The 19,594-nt window shown below is 53.1% G+C and overlaps 1 protein-coding gene across 9 annotated transcripts in view; it reads left to right on the forward strand.

The window, feature by feature from the left end:
- The first annotated feature begins 16,722 nt into the window (after positions 1-16,722).
- CHST15 (carbohydrate sulfotransferase 15) overlaps positions 16,723-19,594 on the forward strand; it is a 77,652-nt gene continuing 74,780 nt past the window's right edge. For 6 of the 9 annotated variants that reach the window (XM_028119911.2, XM_028119913.2, XM_028119916.2 and 3 more), the window contains exon 1: positions 17,866-17,972. The gene's annotated coding sequence lies outside the window, so the exon portion shown is untranslated. Of the gene's footprint in view, positions 16,874-17,404; positions 17,490-17,861; positions 17,973-19,594 lie in introns of those variants that run through there. The other 3 variants (XM_028119912.2, XM_088019797.1, XM_028119918.2) reach the window with 3 other exon arrangements.

Below are 19,594 nucleotides of genomic sequence, written 5' to 3' on the forward strand. Positions count from 1 at the left end.
TTTTTGACCAGGCAGTATCTCTCTGTCTCACCATCCATCCATCCATCCACCCATCCATCCATCCATCCAACCACCCATCCATCCACCCATCCACCCATCCACCCATCCACCCACCCATCCATCCACCCATGCATCCACCCATCCATCCATCCATCCATCCACCCATCCACCCATCCATCCACCCATCCACCCATCCACCCATCCACCCACCCATCCACCCATCCACCCACCCATCCACCCATCCATCCATCCACCCATCCACCCATCGACCCATCCACCCATCCATCCATCCATCCATCCATCCATCCATCCATCCATCCACCCACCCATCCACCCATCCATCCATCCATCCATCCACCCATCCACCCATCCATCCATCCATCCATCCATCCATCCACCAGCACATTTTCTATCTGTTCTCCACTGCCCCAGCTCTGGGCAGACACAGACAAGACACTGTCCCAAGGAAGAAGAGGGGCCCACTCTTCTGTCTCTTTTGACAGCCTTCGGTTGTGGATTTTCCAGTCCCTAGATTGGGATCCACGAGCCAATCATGAGAAGTGAATTCAAACCCAACTGGCTGTCTCAGGGGATCTCAGATCGGGCCAGGCTGGTGGAAAAAGACAAATACTACCTTCAGCTGATTCTTGGAGGCCTCGAGACTGGTCAGCTGAACAGTCATTACAACACAGTGGATGGCACTGTCTTTCTTCTTCTCCCCAGAGCCTGGCATCACACAGCCGGCCATTAAAGGACAAAATCCAAGCTGTCCGCTCACCTGGCAGCTCTCTTCCCTACATCCGTGTCCCTCCTGCAACTGGCCTCCCCATGTCTTTCACATAGTCTTCCCACTTGTTACTTTGGCTTTGCTTTTCTTTTTGCCCAGAAAGGAGGAGATTCAGCATAATGGCTCCCTTGCGCTGAATGTGACACCAGAAAGAGGCCACCAGAGCTGCTTGCAAGCTCCCCTCTTCGCTCTCACTCCCGGTGTCCGTGATGAGCGGCCCACCTTGCCTCCTCTGCCCCCCAGCACAGAGGCAGCATGGGGTGGGAGGACCATGTCGGCCCCGATGCCAGAGAACCTGCAGCTTGGCCTCTTATGAGTTGGCCGAGCAGGGGTTATGGCCCAACATCTCTGGCCCTGGATGTTCTCATCTAGGAGGGGGATAACCCCATATCTCAGAATTAAATAATGTAAGGCATTTGAAAAGTGCTTTGCACACAGGAGAGGGCAGGAAGCTATTCTAGGACTGGAGGGACTAAAGCCTTGGAATCCTAGTGTCAGGGTGGAAGCATCAGATGAGGGCTGTGACCATCCCAGCCTTCTTTAGTTTTCTTAAAAAAAAAAAAAAAAAAAAAAAGGCTCATCACAAAAATCTGCAAAATGAATCGAGAGGAAATGTCTAGAGCCAACTGCCCTGGAGGGAGAGGGGCCTGAGGAACATCTTTCTGGGCATAATTTGCCACTTGTCCCTAGCACTCAGTATGCAGGTCCGCCTTTCCCCCTGAGGCTCTACTGCATAAAAGGAAGGTCAGAAAGAGAGCATCATTTGGGCATACATTCAACAAACTTCACTGGGCACCTACTGTGTGCTAGAGCCCGTGCTAAGTGTTGGGGATATGAAAGTGGATAAGGGAGGGGTCCAGCAGGGGTGGGGCACCTTGGCTACAGGCTTGCACAGACTGCCCCTTAGCAGCTGAGCCACCAAACAAGCTTTGTAACCTCTCTGAGCCTTGGTTTCTTGGTCTGCAAAATGGGAACAATAAAGAGTACAGACTAAGAAGGTGATTATCAGGACGAGATGAGATGTGGAATGTGTGTAGAACATTTAGACAGTAGCCGAGAAACGAGAGCTGCTGAATGATGGTAATGACCGTGACCATGGTGAAGATTCTGAAGACAAAGTTCCTCCCCTTGGGGAAATCCTAGGACACTCGGGAAGCACACAGAGGGGCCCTGAGCTTCACTAGGGGCCTGGGTAGCAGACCTCTGGAGGAGGTGGCTGTTGGTTGTGTGAAGGGAAGGGAGCCCACCAGGCTATCAGTCCGGATGGGTTGGGCCTCTGCTGTAGTTGCCACAACCCTCAGATCTCGGGGATTTGACACGTATGATTTGTTCTTGTTCACACACAGACCTTGTATGTCCAGAGACTCAACATCCAGCTGCCCTCCTTGTAATGACTCAGTCACTGAGGCTGCTGCCGTTTGGGGTCCCCCACCTCACCAGCAAGCACACGGAGCTCCCACCACTCTTCTAGGCTTCAGCCAGAAATGTCATCCTGCTGCCTGTGCATTGGCCAGAAACTCATCCCGTAGCCAGTCTAACTGCAAGGAGTGCTGGGAGCTGCAGGGGAGTGCGCGGCTACTCAGTCAGCGATAAATGTTCGCTGCCCAGAGGGAGGGGCTGGAGAGAGGCTTCCAGACTGGAGGAGCAGTATATTCAAAGGCCCAGGGACCAGAGGGAGAAGGGTGTCTGGGAAGCCGTGAGCAGCTCAGGGTTGCTGCAGTAATGAGAGCAAGCAAGGAAGGAGGGGTTGGGGGCTGGGTGGTGGTGAGGGTGTGACAATGGGTCAGGCTAGAGAGCTCTGGCTGCAGAGGCTCAGAGGGCTGGACGTCAGGAGCCCGGTTGGGGCCAGAGAGCACGAACCTGCACGAGGGGAGTAGAGGCCTGGATTGGGGCCAAGGCAATGGGACAAGAGAGGAGGGGACGAATCCTTGAGCTGTGTCAACAAGTGGAATCGAGAGACCAGCTAAAACTCGGGGTGGGGGAAGGAGTCAGGGCATTTCCCAGCCTCTGAACTTGGGAGACGGGCATCAGGGAGGCAGCTTTGGGGGAAGATGAGGGGCTCAGTGGTGCATCTGCCCAGGATGCAGTGGGAGACAACATTCTATTCGGCTCAAGAGTGGACGACCCACAGACCACAGCCCTCCCTGGCAGAGCCCCGCTAAGGCGCCACTGAGGGGGGAGGCAGAGCCACCCGCCAGTCCTGCGAGAACAAGAGGGAGGCTGACGGATTAAAAAGCACCATCTGTTATCTCAGCCACTGAAGTTCTGATCCATTTTCGGTCTGCGAGTTTCCAATGTGGGGGGTGGCAGGGCCAGAGGGAGGACAAAAATTTTAAGGTGCTAATTACGGCAAGGGGAAGTAAAAGGGGAAGTACACTTTCATACAGGGGACACCCGGGGCACAGCTGGGCTGGCACGTCAATCTCCTGCTTTGTAATTGTCGAGGTAATTGAAACATGATCAGCCCCCCTGGTCTCTGGTCTTTGGGATGTGGACTCCAGTATATTGTGAAGGGCTCCCTCCTGGAAGTGGCTCTCTCAGCGCGGCCTCCGCAGACAGAAGCTATTCACATAAGCATCATAAAAAGCCTCGTGCATTATTAAGTAGCAAGGTACTTTCCAGTGCCCTGAAGTCCTTTGCCGATTTCTTGCTTGCACTCTGGCATTTCAAAGCCTCCTTTCAAGTCAGCAGAGACCCACGGATCGGCCTCTAGGGAGGAGTCCTGGGGCCCTGAACAGGGAAGCTATCTGAGGATGAATCAGAAGTGGGCAGTTTACAATGCAATCAGTACTTGCATTTGATTCTAGCCATTTTGCAGACGGGTAAACGGAGGTGCAGAGGCATTAAGTCATTTGCCTGGTTCACATATGAGGGGGAAGCGAGGGACCGAAGTGAGGCTCTGGCTTATGTAAATCAAGGCCGCAGGTGGGAAGGAGGGAAGACAGAAGCCTTGCTAGAAGAGCAGAGAACTCCACCCACATAATCCTGCCCAGAAGCGGCAGGCAGGCGTGGGAAATACAGCCACACTTGTCTGAGCCTCTCTGCCTCGTAGAAAGGCCCGGGTGCCTTTTATTAAACAGAGGACTATTCAACAATAAATATTTCTCACACAGGGCCAGGGAAGTTACCACAGTTGGCGCCTGCCCAGCCTGGCTGAGTCAGCAGGAAATTAGCCAAGGTGCAGAAAACCTTGCTTTCTGTGGTTTGGGGGTGTTATTTTTTAAATACTGGACTGGAGAGCAACAACGACTGAAGAACACACGTGAATGCCACCACCTCTGTGGGTCCCGGATCCCGGGAAAAATGGGCCAGGAGCCTGGGGTGCTGGGACCATCCAGTGGGTGGAAGGCTGGGTGCATGAGCGTTACAGGGGACTTGGAAAGGTGTACAAAATAGAGCTTCCTTAACTTCAGATTCTTACCTATAGAATGGGTCGAAGAATGTCTACTCCTCGGGGCTGGAGGGAGGTTGAGATTTTCTGCAAAGTAAAGAGGGTTTTACGGGGAGAGCATTAGCCTGGGAGTCAATCCTCCCCGTTACACTTCTTAGCTGAGTCTAAGCAAGACCGGTCCTCTTTCAGAGGTTACCGCTTCGTTTATAAATGGTGCGTTCATATTTCCTACATGGATCTTTATTTTATTTCTTTTTAAAGACTATTTATTTATTTACTTGAGAGAGAGAGCCTGCACACAAGGCGGGGAGGGGCAGAGGCAGAGGGAGAAGCAGGCTCCAGGCTGAGCAGGGAGCCCGATGGGGGACTCAATCCCAGGACCCTGAGATCATGACCTGAGCCGAGGGAGATGTTTCACCGACTGAGCCAGCTAGGGATGGGGGCTCAAAGAACTGTACCAACATGACAGTTTGTAAATTGTGAAGCCCTAGGCATACTCAAAGTAGTGGTTTTTTGCTGCTGCTGAGACTGTAAGCACTTTGCCCGGAGCAGGTCCTGCCTGGGGCTCCAGCTGCAGGTGGGACCTTGTCTATTTGTGTGAGGCTTTTAGCCCAGACTGGGGACAGCTCCTTGGTTGGGGCTTCACAGGAAAGGATTGGTTCTGTCGGTCCCTTCACATAATTAATATTCCAAATAAGAATTATACAGTCGCTTCTATGAATATTTGATTTCTCGAATCTTCAAATATCAGCTCAGCTCTCAGGCTGAAATCAAAGAAGGAATAATTGTTTTTACAACGACCCGAGCCAGGGAGGCAGCTCTAGGTCCCGGTCACAGCCTGAAAACTAATGCCTCAGTCTGGTTGCCAAGATGTATGATGTAAACGCCGGTGTCAGTGGCTCCAGGAGAGGGAGAGAAGCACCACTCAGCTCCTTTGGAGGCAGACATTGAAGGCACAGGCTCCTCAGCCCTGAGCCCCCGAGAGGCAGGAGGGAGGTCCCATGTGAAGGCTGCGTCCAGGTGAGCTCCCCATCCAGGACTCGCAGAGGCCCAGCCCCTCGGGTGGGAGAGGGTGACTCTAGGCTTCATGTCCAGTGCAGCCCCCCGGTGGGCACATGTGGCAGGCAGGCAAGGACCAGCACTGAGGATGAATAGCACCCCCTCCTCTTGGTGCAAAGACAGTGGGTCTTCCTGGCTCTGGAAAGAGGGACTTCAGGCCCAGAGGCCTCTTGGCCCAGGAGAGGTCCTTCTTGCTTCTTGTCTTCTTGGGTCCCGGGCTCCTCCCTCCCAGAATTCTCCCTCCTGAGGGGCCAACCAGAGGCCAGATACATCACATTTACCGTGATACAGCCTGGCGTGGGCTAGGCAATAAAAGGAGTAAACAAGAGATGACAAATGGCTCAGAGGATTGTAATCATAACGTCCTCATCTGAAAATGCTCACAGTCCTTGTTGGCATGTGCTCACTGTGTAAAAATGTGTGGATCAGGAGCAGGGGTGCCCCTCAGCCTCCTGGAAGAGACCCCTGACTGAGCGCTCTTGCCCTTCCACTGCTTACCTGCTGGGGTAGGACTCTCGGGTGACATCTGGCCCATTTCTGGGTTGGGGCGTACCTCGAACAGAGCACTGATTCAAGGGGCAATGGGCCCTACCTGTCTCCTGCTCTGCCATTGGCAAAGCTGTGTGCCTTTGGCCAACTACATGAGCCTTAGTGTTCTCACCTGTAAAATGGGGCAATATCCTCTTACCCTCACGCAGACTGTCACAGCTTAGCTGGTGTCTGAGTTCCAGTGATGTGGCCCATGGGTTTAAGTCCCCAAGTCATGCCCTGGCTGAGTACCTCCCATTTAGCCTCTTCAGGGCTCGGGATGCCTTAGACTTAGAAGGTGACAAAGCAGGGCACCTGGGTGGTTCAGTCGGTTAAGCGGCCGACTCTGGATTTTAGCTCGGGTTGTGATCTTGGGGTCGTGGGATCGAGCCCTGCGTTGGGCTCTGTACTTGTCATGGAGTCTGTTTGTCCCTCTCCGTCTGCCCCTCCCCATGTTCACGCACGCACACTCTCTCTTTCTCTAAAATTAATAAAGTAAATAAATAAATAAACAAACAAATAAATAAAATCTAAAAAAAAAAAAAGTAGGTGACAAAGCCACCTGCAGTCTCTTCTTAGATCTGGGAGGGGAGGTTGTGGGACGGGAGGACAAAGGTCTTTACGGGTCATTCAGTGAAGGTGGAGGGCCCAGGGCTCTTCCCCAGGGTCAGCTTGCAGCTGAGGGTGGGAGAGTGAGCAGAGCGTGGGGTCTCGAATCTCGAAGAGTGGCGGGAGGGCAGTTTAGAGAAGAAGGTCAGGTGCCCAGGTAAGGGGGGAGGTGTCAAAGGTAGACTTAGAACCCAAGCTTTTCTTGCCTAAGGGGGCTCTCCCAGTTGCTCTGGGCTGTCCCTCTTCACTCCCTGGCCCCTCCCCTTTGCCCCCAGACAGCACACCCACAGTCACAGACAGGGACACTGCAGCCTCAGAAGGTGACTCAGCGCTCCTCCGACCCCAGGGGCTATTAGGGATGCATGGATCCCGCGTTAAATACAACTTACTGAGTTGCTTACTGCTTTGTGCTTACTGAGAAAGATTTAAGAAAAACCGATAAATCTTCTTAAAAATTTATGCTAGTGAGGGTCACCCGGGTGGCTCAGTCAGTTAAGCATCTGCCTTCTGCTCAGGTCATGATCCCAGGGTGATGGGATCGAGTCCCGCATGGGGCTCCCTGCTCCCTGGGGAGCCTGCTTCTCCCTCTCCCTCTGCCTCTCCTCCCTTCACCCTCGCTCATACACGCGCTCTCTCTCTCCCTCTCAAATAAATACATAAAATCTTAAAAAACAAAAAACTTATGCCAGGGAGAAAGCCCACTGAGCCCTGTCCTTAAACTCTGACACTTGCTAATCTCCTTGTTAGCAAGGAGAAAACACCCATCAGTACCTGGCTGGGATTGAACCACTTTGTTTTCTTTTAATTATATTTACTTTTTGATAATTTCTTTTGGCAAGTGAGAGTGGCTTTTCCATTCATGAGGAAAAAAAAATCATCCCTTAAAAAAATGCATTTTAAAAACTCTTTTTATTATGGACATTTCCCAACTCAAACCAGAAACTGAGATGAGTGCCTGATGTCCGTCCCACCTGCCACCACCAACCACCGTTGGCCTGGGGCCAATGTCATTTCTCTATTCCTCGGACTCTTCCCACACTTCATTATCGAGGCAACTCCCAACTTTGTCAGTATATGTTTCAGGATGTAAATTGCTTCTCGGTGAGTGTGCTGAAAGAACGCAGTAAGTAAATCATTGAACAGGGAGATCCAGATAAAGCGAAAACTGAGAGTGGCTGGAATACCTGGAGGGTTGGGACCCTTGCTGGGCCAACTTCTTGCTGAGTGCATGAGACACCTGCCCCCAGTGGGCCCTGGACCAAAGGCCAGGCCCAGGCATGGCACCTGGTTCTTCCCATCTGTATCCTTTCTGACTGGGGGCTTCCAGAAGACAGGGCTGCTCTTGGAGGCTCGGGTAGAGTGTCCCCGGACCCACTCAGGAACTGTTTGCTGAAGAAATGGTGCCTGGGAGAAACCGGCCTAGTGCACATCCTAACACAGATGTGTTAAGTAACCTCCATCATCACCTTTGCCCCCAGTGTCCTGCCTGTGAATATGTCGGTCACATGACAAAAAGGACCTCCCAGATGTAGTCAAAGTCAACCCTAAGAGAGGGAGATCACCCTGCATTACTAACATCCTGGATACTCCTTGGCCGACTCAGTGTAACCACCGGAGCCCTTAGAAGCAAGCAGAAGAGAAAGGCAGAGGAGTTCCAAGAGGGAGAAGGACTTGAATGTTGTTGCTGTTTTGAAGGCACAGGATGCCCTGTGAGAAGACAAGCAGGTGGCCCCGGAGAGGAGCCAGAGAAGCCCCGCTGATACCCATCAAGGAAATGGGCACCTCAGGGACCACAAAGAAATGAATTCTACCAGCAACCTGAATGAGTGTGGAGGTGGGTTCCTCCCCAGGACCTGCGCACAAGAGCCCAGTCCAGCTGGCCCCTTGACTTCATTCTCGCGAGACCTGGAGCAGACAGCCCGCCGACTTCTGACCTCCAGAGAGCTTCGAGGCAACAGACTGATGTTGTCTTAAGCCGCTAAGTTTGGGGTGATTTGTTTCCCAGCATAAGACTGATAACAGATAGTAAACACTTTCTGTCACTTCTCATGGATGCGTAATCAAGAATGACCCTTTGGCCAGAGCACAGTCCCAAGAGATAATCAGTTCCACCCTTTGTGTCAGGAGCAGGGATGTGAGGCCCAGAGAGAGGAAGGGGCCCACCCAGGGTCTCGGAGCAAACCAGGAGGGTCACTGAGGTGCAGGCAGGACCTGAGCCTGGGGACTTGCAGCCCGTCCACCAAGTACCCGAGCGCACCAAGCAAGGTTCAGCCGGGTTGGATGGGAGGCCCCCGAACAGTGTTCACACCCTTCTAGCACCCCACACCACACCATAACTGCAGCCACACTCTCTCTGGACTTTGCTCAGGGCTTCGGTTTTGCGTAGACAACAGAAGTTTGTTTTCTCTCAGTTCTGGAGGCCGGGAAGTCAAAGATCAAGGTGCCAGCCAGGTGGATTTCATATGGATGCCTCTTCTTGGGGCTTTTAGGTGGCTGCCTTCCCACCATGTGCTCACCTGACCTCTTCTTTGTGCATGCTTGGAGAGAGGAGATCTCTCTCTCCCTTTTCTTATCAGGCCACCAACCCTATAGCATTAAAGCAACAACAAAAGTAGATCTAATTGGTCACCACTGGAGGATGCTGGAGAACCAAGCCATGCTTTTGAAAACAACAAATGAAAGAATTAGGCATTTATCTTGCCTTCTCTTTACTAACTGTACCACAAGGTGAAAACAATAATAAACAGGGAAAACTTCACTTTTATAGAAGTATTCCATCCGATAAGTGAGGAAAAAATAGTGGATTTTGAATATTATAATTTTGGATTTAGAAGCATTGTTAGCTATTAACATCACTAGAAGAAAGACAACCAGAATTTATGTGCTCCTGATGGAAACACACACCACCATCCACCAAGCCTTCTTGCCAAAAATATCTACCCCGAATCTGCCCAAGCCTGTATGACATCTTCTTTTATTTTTTTTTTAAGATTTATTTATTTATTAGGGAGAGAGAGAGAGAAAGGGTGCACACAGGGGTGAGGGGTGGGAGTGGGGAGGGGCAGAGGGAGAAGGAGAGAGAGAGAGAGACTCCCCAGCAGGCTACCCACTGAGCTCGTGGCCTGATGCGGGGCTCGATCTCACAACCCTGAAATCATGACACGAACTGAAATCAAGAGTTGGATGCTTAGGGCGCCTGGGTGGCTCAGTCAGTTAAGTGTCTGCCTTTGGCTCAGGTCATGATCTCAGGGTCCTGGGATTGAGCCACAAGTCAGGCTCCCTGCTCAGCGAGAAGCCTGCTTCTCCCACTCAACCTGCTTGTGCTCTCTCTCTCTCTCTCCCTCCCTCTCTGTCAAAATAAGTAAATAATATCTTTTTTTAAAAAAAGAGTTGACACTTAACCACCGAGGTGCCCCTGTATCATGTCTTCTTTACCCATTCATCCAACAGTGGCCACTGAGCTTGCTTCCATGTCTTGCCTATTGTAAATACTGTTGCACACACATCTTTTCAAATTAGAGTTTTCAAATAATAAACAATCAGAAGTGGAATTGCTGGATCGTAGGGGAGCTCTATTTTTAATTTTTTGAGGAACCTCCATACTGTTTTTCACAGTGGCTGCACCAGTTTGCGTTCCCACCAGCAGTGTAGGAGGGGTCCCCTTTCTCCACAACCTCGCCAACACTTGTTATTTCTGGTCGTTTTGATACTAGCCATTCTGACAGGTGTGAGGTGATATCTCATTGTGTTTTGATTCGCATTTCCCTAGTGATTAGGGATGTTGAGCATCTTCTCACGTGCCTCTTGGCATCTGTATGTCTTCTTTGAAAAAATATGTGTATTCAGAACTTCTGCCCATTTTTAATCATATTGGCTTTTTTTTTTTTGCTCTTGAGTTGTATGAGTTCTTCATATATTTCGACTACGAATCCCTTATTGGATATATGATTTGCAAATATTTTCTTTCATTCAGTAGGTTGCCTTTTATTTTGTTGATGATTCTTTTTAGTTGGACGCAGTCCCACTTGCTTATTTCTTGCTTTTGGAGTCAGATCCAAAAGGTCATCACCAAGACCAGTGTTAAGGAGCTTACCATCTTTATTTTCTTCTGGGAATTTTATGGTTTCAGGTCTTCTACTCAAGTCTGTAATCCATTTTGAGTTCATTTTTGGGTAGGGTGTAAGGTAGTGGTCTAGTTTCATTCTTTTGCATGTGGCTCAGCAGTTTTCCCAACACCATTTACTGACGAGACACACTGGGTTTTAACGTCATCAAAGCAACTTCTAAGGAGCCGCCTTTTCTCTAGTTTCCACCGAAGAGCAGATAGTCCCTAGAAATGATCACCGATGTTCTGTGATGCCGGCGTCACAGAGCCCCCATGTCTGTTGTCCATGGGAAGCCACTTTCGGAAGCAGTGTTATGGAGCACGACCAGGGAGGGAGGTGGGCCCAGAGAAGAGGCAGGACTACAGTGGCATGGCCTTGGACCCTGTCTGGCAATGTGGACATGAGCCTCTTTGCAGGTGCCATGGAGGCATCACAGATATTTAATTATGGGGCTGGCCTGATCAGATTTGTGTGTCGGAAATATCCTGGCTGCATATGTAGAAAGAACCAGTTACTGAAGGTCAAGGAGAGGAGGCAGGGAAAGTAGCTAGGGGCCACTGCAGCGGTCCCAAGGGAGAGATGAAATGGGTCCAAACTAGCAGTTCTGAAACTTCAAGGGGCAGGGGGTGGGGGAGCTTGTTAACTATACAGATGCCTAGGCACCACGCCAGAGATTCAGCTTCCTGGGTCCCACCCTAGACCTACGGAAATGGAGTCTCTGGTATTGAAGCCCAGGAATCTGAATTTTAAAAAGATTTATTTATTTATTTGTTTGAGAGGGACAGAGAAAAAGAGTGCGTGCCCATGAGTGGGGGGAGGGGCAGAGGGAGCGCATAGCAAGCAGGCTCCCTACTGAGCACGGAGCCTGATGCACAGCTTGATCCCGCGATCCATGAGATCATGACCTGAGCCGAAATCACTAGTCGGACCCTTAACCGACTGAGCCACCCAGGCGCCCCAGGAATCTGAATTTTTTTAAAACCTCCCAGGCCTCTAAGGTGAGCCAGGCTCGGGAAGGGGATGGATGGTGGCTAACTGGAAGTAAAAGAGCTAAGGATGATACTGGGGCTTCTATGTCAGGCACCTGGGGAGGTGTGGTGGGGACATTCACAGAAATGGCTGTTGCACATCGTGAAGCGGGTCTGGGTTGGACCCAGGAGTGAAGCTGGGCAGGGAGGGAGTGCAAATCACGAACAGCCGCTCCGAGCCTCTGCGTGTGGGTGTCATTCCCATTATCCTCCCCAGCACTGCTTTGTAACATTTGACTGCATTAAATGCTCAGCCAGGAAAATGAAATTTATGTAGAAGGCTCAGGTATTTCACATCTAGGGCAGGCGATGCTGCTCTACATTCACCAAGTCAACAGCTCATTTTTGCTGTTGGGTGGATTGTAGATCTTATGACAGAAGCAAGTGAAAATGCTACGGGCTATAAACTTTCACCTTATTGGCAAAACGTCTATTATGCAGCTAAAAACATCTAGTTAATAGGCACTGCCCTTCAACAATTGGTAGCAACAGAGTCTCAGGCGGTGATGGCAATGACATTATATCTCTCTCATCACGCGCACGTTCTTTGTATTGCCAATTACTGGCCCTACATTCACTCCTGGCCTCAGATACTGCAGAATGAAGAGGTTCTTCCCATGGTGCTGTTGTCGCCCAAATCACCTGAGGTCCTCAACTGATTTCCCTCCAGAGGTTTCTGCCTGTTCTTTTAGGATCTCCAGCCTTCATTGGTGGGGAAGACATCTGATTCTAGGAAATAGGGAAAATCATGGGAAGTTAAACCTGGGGGACAAGGCACTAACCAAGCCAGGAGATTCCAGCTGGGTCATTCACCAGATATTTGCTGGGCGTGTCTGCAGGCCAGGCTCTGAGCTGCGGGCTGGGAATGCTGACACTTCACAGGACCTTGTTCCTGCCCTCCCAGGACTTACAGCCCTCCAGAGCAGACTTCTCAGGTGGGAACTCTGAGATAGAGCTGTAATGCCTACGGGCTGTGGCAGCATTTTAGGAGTAAGGAAGATGTCCCACCCCCCGGGGGGGGGGGAGGGGGGAAGTGGGCAGCTCTCAGATGCATACACATGTTCTGATGTTTGTTTCAAACTGGTCCTGTTCCTCTCTTTAGGCAAGTTTCGATGCAGACCTAAGTCTGCAGCTTTAAGGAACCGCAATTTGTTATTACCCTAAATCCGGTAGAGGTTTCGGATCGGGTGTAGGAAATTTTCACAAGAACCTAAATTTCACGTCGATTTGTGATGGATTAGCATACCAAAATTGGCATAAAGTGCACTTAATGGATGCATTACTGCAGAAGGGATCTAACCAGAGCATTTCTAAATTTATGAAATTGAAATGCACTTCAGGTTACCGAGCAGGCTAAATTTGTCAAAGTCACAGGGCTGGAGGCAGGTCGTTGCTGGTGGCAGAGCCCCTGAAACACATTCGAGAATCTGTGCACTGGTCCCCACGGGCCCCTCACACCCAGGTGCAGCCCCTCCCCACACAAGCGACTCCCAGCAGCCCTCCAGCCCTGCAGTCCCCTTGGAAACCACCTCAAATGTGGGAACAAGGTGAAAGTGAATTGAAACTTCATCCCCGGCTCTGCTGAAGTGCTAATTGAAAAAGGAGGCATTAGCTGATAACTAGGGCCTCAGGCATCTAAGATGGTTTCTCTTTCAGGGGCTTTTGCATTCTAGGAGGACGCACTTGGAAGACCCCACGTGCTCCCGTCTTCAGTGCTCTAAAGGTGGAATGGCACCTTTAGAATGGTGAATGGCAAGGTTGCTGTTGTTGAGCTGGGGCCTATCATGAGCAGTGCTCAAGGCCTGGCCTTGTCTCCCTTCCTCCGAGTAGCCCGCTGTCCCCACTTTCAAATCCCTGGGCCAGTTCCCAGAACTGTGATTCTCACCCCTTAGTCCCCAGGGCAAGGGACTTCCCACAGCAATTCCTTTTGAATTCATAGCTCTGGAAAATGCCAGGCCGTAGTTTTCAAGGTCCTTCTCCCTCCAGTTGGAGACACTGAAGGCCAGAGAAGGGCTCCAGGTCCCACAGACAGCTGGTGTCAGGAGCAGGAGCTGGGTCTTCTGAGCCTCGCTATTTCCCAAGGGCTTAGCACATCCCTGGCATGGAGACCGGCCCGAGCTGCATTCACCCCTCTACTTGGTTCTCACTTCACTTTCCCATCAGGCGTGCCTTCCATTAACTTGAATTCATCGGCGTTAGCTCACACGAATGGTAGAGGAGGAGATTTTGGTTCTTTTCCTATGTTGTTTGGTTTCTGAGCCTCTGTCTCCTTGCCTGAGAAAAGAGGATAAGTAATGTTGGCTCCCACTTGGCTCACGAGGCTGTTGTGAGGGTCAAATGATATAGCATGGGAATGTGCTTAGCAGAGTGCTTATCACACGGTGGGGCTCCATAGGTCCCCATCCCGGGGAGGGGATGGAGACTTAGCCAACTTAGCGGCTCCAGCATTCACTCCAGTGTGTGGCAAAGAGCAGGTGTTCACGGGATGGCTGCTGAACGGATGAGGGAGTGAACGAATGTGACTTGGTCACCATGGCAGGTCCCTGGCCTTCCAGTTCCCGATGCCCTTGCACTGTCTTGTATATAGAATCTTTATTCGAGCAATACTTGTTCACCGATTGAATTTATCAGTTAAAAAAGTTATTATGTGATTGTTACGCACGAAATTAGCTTTCAATAATGTTGATAGCTAATCACAGCAAATATTTCTGAGCTCTTACGGTGTCCCGAGAATTGTGCTTCGTGTTTTACAAACATTTGGTCATGAATCTTCACACAAGCCCACCGAGGGAATGTATCAGTCAGCTACGTAACAACCTCTGGCATTCGGTGGCTTACAACGAGCATTTCCCGCCCTTGCTCATGTGTGTGTAGGTTGGCTGAGCCGGTGCGGTGACCGGCTGTAGGTGGGTGAGTTCAGGTCTGCTCCCTGTGTGTTCATTCTGGAGCCGTGAGGCAAGAGGCTGCAGCTTCTTGTGATACCTTCTCATTATGAGCCACCAGAGCACAAGAGAGCAAGCTCAGCCCCGCAACATGTTTCAATCTTCTCATTCAGTAACCTTCCCTAAAATCTCATCGTCTAAAGCAAGGCATATGGCCGAGTCCGAAATCAAGGAATGGGGAAAAATACTGCATGCTCTTTGAGGCTGTGACAAGGGTGTAGAAGTCTGATACCCCCATGGGATCAGTAATTCGACTGACCACTAGCAGGTGCTATCATCAGTCCCAACTGAGGCGCGGAAAGTGACGGGCACTCCGCTAGTTGGGTGTCAGAGGAGGTATGGTTTGAACCAGGGCAATTTAACTCCAGAATTATGGAGGGGTGTGCACATGGAGGAGGGGATATTTGTTTTCTTAAATGATCTTCATTTATCCACCCATTAGCTGCCGGTGTCATGTGGGCCCCAACCTCTCTCACACATCCAACGGTCTATCCATCTGCTCATTCACACACATCTGGCATTTGGGTGTTCTCTCAACCCTCCAGAATAACAGGTGAAGTGCAATTCTTGGGTAATTTTGTGAAATGAACGTTAAGGGCGAAAATTGCCCTCCAGTTAATCTCAGGCACGTGCATAAATACCTTTGGAAAGTCCCTGGTGGAATTAGTATCAAAGTGGTACCGAGATTTTACTTAAAAACAATTTGCTCCGTGTCAGCCGTGATTTCTGACACCTGAATTTGAAAGTGATCCGGGTGGGCCCAGCGCCATCTCCATAACGGGGTCATGTGTTTACTTGGAGGGAGGAGAGGAAAGATCGAGGTATGTGTGGCGAGGAATAATGTTCCACACAGCCTTACAGGAGGGGATTTCCTCCTCCGTGTTTCCATAGAACCTTCCCTGTGTTTGTTTAAGCCCATTGCACACTCTGGTCTGACAGCTGCCTGGCCCAGGGCCTCCCTGTACAACTAACCCTCTTTAATAGCACCCTGCACTGTGTCCCCTGATGCAATTACTTGAGTATATAAACTTCACTGAAAGGCAGGCTTTTCTTGGGAGCTCATAAATAAGCCACAAAGCCACAACGTGTATAAGACCTTGAAAAATGGCATCATCATCTATTGGGAATTGTGAACCCTGCAAAAAGCAGCTCATTGTATTTTCAGAAAAAGGGTTTTGTTTAAAAAAATAATAATGAACACAAGTCACCAAGTGGAGTCTATATGGAGAGAGCAATGCCGTCTGAGATTCTGAGGCTGGTCTCCTGCATCAATCTTTCTTCGTAGATTTTATGTAAGGGGCATTTATTTGCAGGAAAACAAGACACAGTTTTGAAGAACCCCCCTCTCGTCCAGCTTCTCATCTGCAGTTATAATCTTCTGATTGTGACCTCTGCATTAGCTGCCATGGACGCTGAGCACAAGTTTATGACCTCAGGGCAGGCTGTAGTTTCTGGGGGGTGTGATGAAGCCTCGGGCAATACAGATCAGATTTTCAGAACCAGAGGAAAGAGGAGAAAGGAAGCCCCCCTCTGCCGAGGGCCACCACCCTGCAGCACTTAGGAAACATTCTCAGCTTCACTTCTGGCTGCTCTGAGCACGAGGATGCTGGACCGTGGCCATGGGGGACATGAGCAGGCAAAAGGCTGTGGGGTTGAAGACAAAGATTTTTTTTTTCTGTCCCTTGGACCCGTTTCCTGAGAGGCTGGGCTTGGTGCTCCAAGCGCCCCTTGAGCTGAGTCTTCCAAAATCCAGTGTCTTTTCTTTAACTGATGGCATCTTTGGTCAAGAGGCAGGGAGTCGACCACTGGTGCCATCTCCCTGGCCTCGGGCAGCCCAGGTGGTTTTCTGGAGCGGGTGCCTCCGGGCCACTGCGGCAGGGCCCCGGGTCCCGCGGAGCCTTCCCCTCCCGGCAGAAGCAAACTGGCTGGGCCAAAGAGCCGGGCAGAGCCTTCGCTGGCTGCAAAAACAAAACAGAGATCGCAGAACCCACCAGCGCCGTGGCCTTGCATATCAATGTATGGGCTGGCTGCAGACCGCCAAGTTCGTTAAAAATGTCTCCGGCAGAGCGTCACTGGCAGACTTTAGGGGTTTCGGTTTGCTTTCTATTTAGAATCACCGCATCACACAAACCTTGTTTACTTGGAAGGGGAGGGGGCGGGGACCAAACCCACCAAGCGGCGCACACGCCTTGATCTCACATTCCAGACTCGAGCTGATGTGTGTCAGCGCGACATGGGGCGGGGGGGTTGGGTTCTCTTCGGAGGTTTCATTCGCCATCTGCACGTCACTCCCAAACTTTTCCTTCCTGCGCTCGGGGAGTCAGGTTGACGCGTCCTGGATGCGGGGCTTGAGGCGCGGGGCTGGGCGCGCTCCCGCGGAGCCGGAGCCGCAGAGGCTCCGGGGTTGGACTCGGGCTTCTCAGGTACAAGTTGGGTGCCAGGCGCGGGGGTGGGGGCGGCGAGGAGCGGCGGCGCCCCTCCGCGTTCCGGCCCGGCAGCGCGGGCAGCGGCGGGGCTCGGCGTAGGGAGTCCGGGCCGGCGGAGGCTGCGCGCCCCCTCACTCCCCGCGCCGCTCCCGGCGCTGTGGCGGCGGCGGCGGCGGCGACCCAGGCAGACAATGAACTTGCGAGCGCGCCGAGCCGAGGCAGGTTTGAGATCCGCGTCCCTCGGCCCAGCCTCCCCGAGGCCCCCGCGGACACCAGCGGGAGCGGCCCCTCGCCACCGGTCCCGGCCACCTCCGGGCGCCCCACGCGCCGGGGACCCCGCGGGAAGGGCTGCCCGCCGGCGGCGCCGGGGCTCGCATGCTCCCTCCCTGGCTCGAGAGAATGCAGCGGGAGCTCGGGGACAGGGGACCAGGAGAAGGGGTGGTGGCGCTGCGGACAGCCGGAGGCCGGCGGGGGGCGCACGCCGCGGGGTACGCACGGGCGGGCTGCCCAGAAGAACGGCCCCAGGAGTCGGAATCGGGGCGCCCCCGCGCCGCCCCGCTCTGGAAGCTGCAGGCGGAGGACGGACGGACAGACACACCGGTGCTTTCACCGTGTGAGCGCGCCTTGGGGGTTTCGGGGGGGGGGGGCGGGAATTCCCCCAGCCAGATGCTTTGCTCCCCCGCGCACTTCGGGGAAGTTTCTAGGCGCAGCCCCGGGCAGGTAATCCGGCATGCGTCTCTCTCTCTCTCTCTCTCCGACTCCGGCTGGGAGCCACCTCCCGACCTCCCGCTCCGGTCCCGCGGCCGCTTTGGGTGGAGGAGGCGGGGGGCGGGGGGGGGCAGGCACCGACGCGGTGGGACCCGGTTCCGGGAGAGGACACCGCGGGGGCGGGCGTGGGAGGAGACGGGGGCGCGGCCGGGCCCGGAGCGGCCTGAACTTTTGCTCCCCGCCCCCTCCTCCTTCCTCTCGGCCCTCCGCCCCCTGCTCCCTCCCGGCTGCCGGCCGTGGCTCGGGAGGCGGCGGGACTCGGGAGTTGCCGGCGCTCCTCGGCGGTGGCGTCCCCGGCTGGCTGGGCGCGGCGAGCGGAGCGCGGCAGGTCTGAACGGCGCGGCGACGGCGGGGAGCAGGGGCTGCGGGGCGGCGAAGCTGTGGGGAGCCGGGGAGGCAGCGGCCCCCGTACGGGGGCGACGCTGGCGATCGTGCTGGAGCGCGAGGGTGTCGGGGTGTGTGTGCGGGTGGAGAGGACGCGTGGCGCAGTTGGCCCTCTTGGAGCCCCCGGGGCTGGCGGGATGGAGGCGCCCGGGTGAAGGGAACCTCGCCTTTGGGGAATGAATGAAGAGCTGTGAAAGCGCCTTCCGACTCCTCCGGGCGAACGGATTGGCCGGCGTGCGCGCGCGTGTGTGCGTGTGTGTTTAGGATTCGGAGGCGCCTGGGTCCTGGGTGCGGCTGCCTGGCCGCCCCGTCGCGGCCCTGGTGCCCACGTTGCCTGCCCGCCCCGCGCCCTGGCTCGGCCCTAGCGGCTGGAGAGGCCGGCGGAGACACTGAAGGCTGGGGCTCGGTTGCCGGCTGCTGGCGGCTGGGCGTCTGCGCCTCGCGTAGGGAGGTTCGAGAAGCAGGCGGCAAGGCTGGGGCTGAGGCTAGCTCCAGGGCGCCGGGGGGGGGGGGGGCATTTTCCCGTTCCCCGCCTACGCTGGGTGAGTTAATGGCACGGAGTTTGGGGAATGAAGTTGTATTCTCAGGAAGCCCCAGGACGCCCCGTGAAGGGATTTGGCACACCGTTCAGTGAAACTGAGCAGGGGGCTCTGGTTCTAGGTTCCTTTGTAGGGCCCCCAGCCCCTCTTTATCAGCCGCGGTTGCTGGGAGGGCAGCCACCCAGCGACGGAGCAGAAAGCCACCTGGAGGGCATCTGCACCCCCTGCGGGGCCCAGGAGGAAACTGAGGTCTGGAGATTTGCCGGAAGTTCCTCTAGGACCTTCCCACACGGCTCTCCCTCCGAGCTTTCCTGCCCACCCCTTGCAGAAATCAGGAATCCTCCCTTACAGAACAGGGTACTTATTAATTTTACAAACTGCATGTTGAATCAGGATGTTTTAATTGGTACCTAAATGTGTACAAGTCATACATGATTTTGCTTAAAATAGCATGTGAATAAAAATATCTTTTAATTAGGTAGTTTTTATCAGATAAGTTTTTCTCTACAGTACTCCTGGAAGATTGGCAGGAAACTGTTCTTCTTGCTTCTTCCTGGATGGGGAGCCAGCAAGGTGAGGCCACTTGCCATGGTCTCCCTCTCAGTGTACAATTCGATCCAGAAGTGGAGCTGCGGGTCTAGACATCCCTTCAAGGTCTAGCTCCCCAGGAGAACCGTCTCTAGGGCTCTGGGAAGGAAATTCAACAATGTCTGTCTTTTCTCTTCGGATCATTGCATGACTGCAGTGAGCTAGCTTGTGGCTGAGGCAAGCAGCATTAATTCACCCAGGATATGGGGGGGGGGGGTGTGGGAGGGTGTCAGGTCTGTCCAGAGTGGGTTACACCTAGGCCTTGCTTTTCTTTGATGACTAGAGCTTGTGATGCCTGAACTGCGGCCTTGGCCGCGGACCCCAGCACTGTCACCGTGGCGTCTCTGTGGACTGCCTTCTGTACCTTTCTCTCCTCTGTCGCTGCTGGCCCTGGCCAGGAGAGGAGAGGCATTTGGTTTTCCAATGCCAGAAAGAGAGA

The sequence above is a fragment of the Eumetopias jubatus genome, unplaced genomic scaffold (assembly GCF_037043125.1).
Source record: "Eumetopias jubatus isolate StellerSeaLion01/CBP00866 unplaced genomic scaffold, mEumJub1_p1.0 scaffold_17, whole genome shotgun sequence".
Taxonomy (NCBI): Eukaryota; Metazoa; Chordata; class Mammalia; order Carnivora; family Otariidae; genus Eumetopias; species Eumetopias jubatus.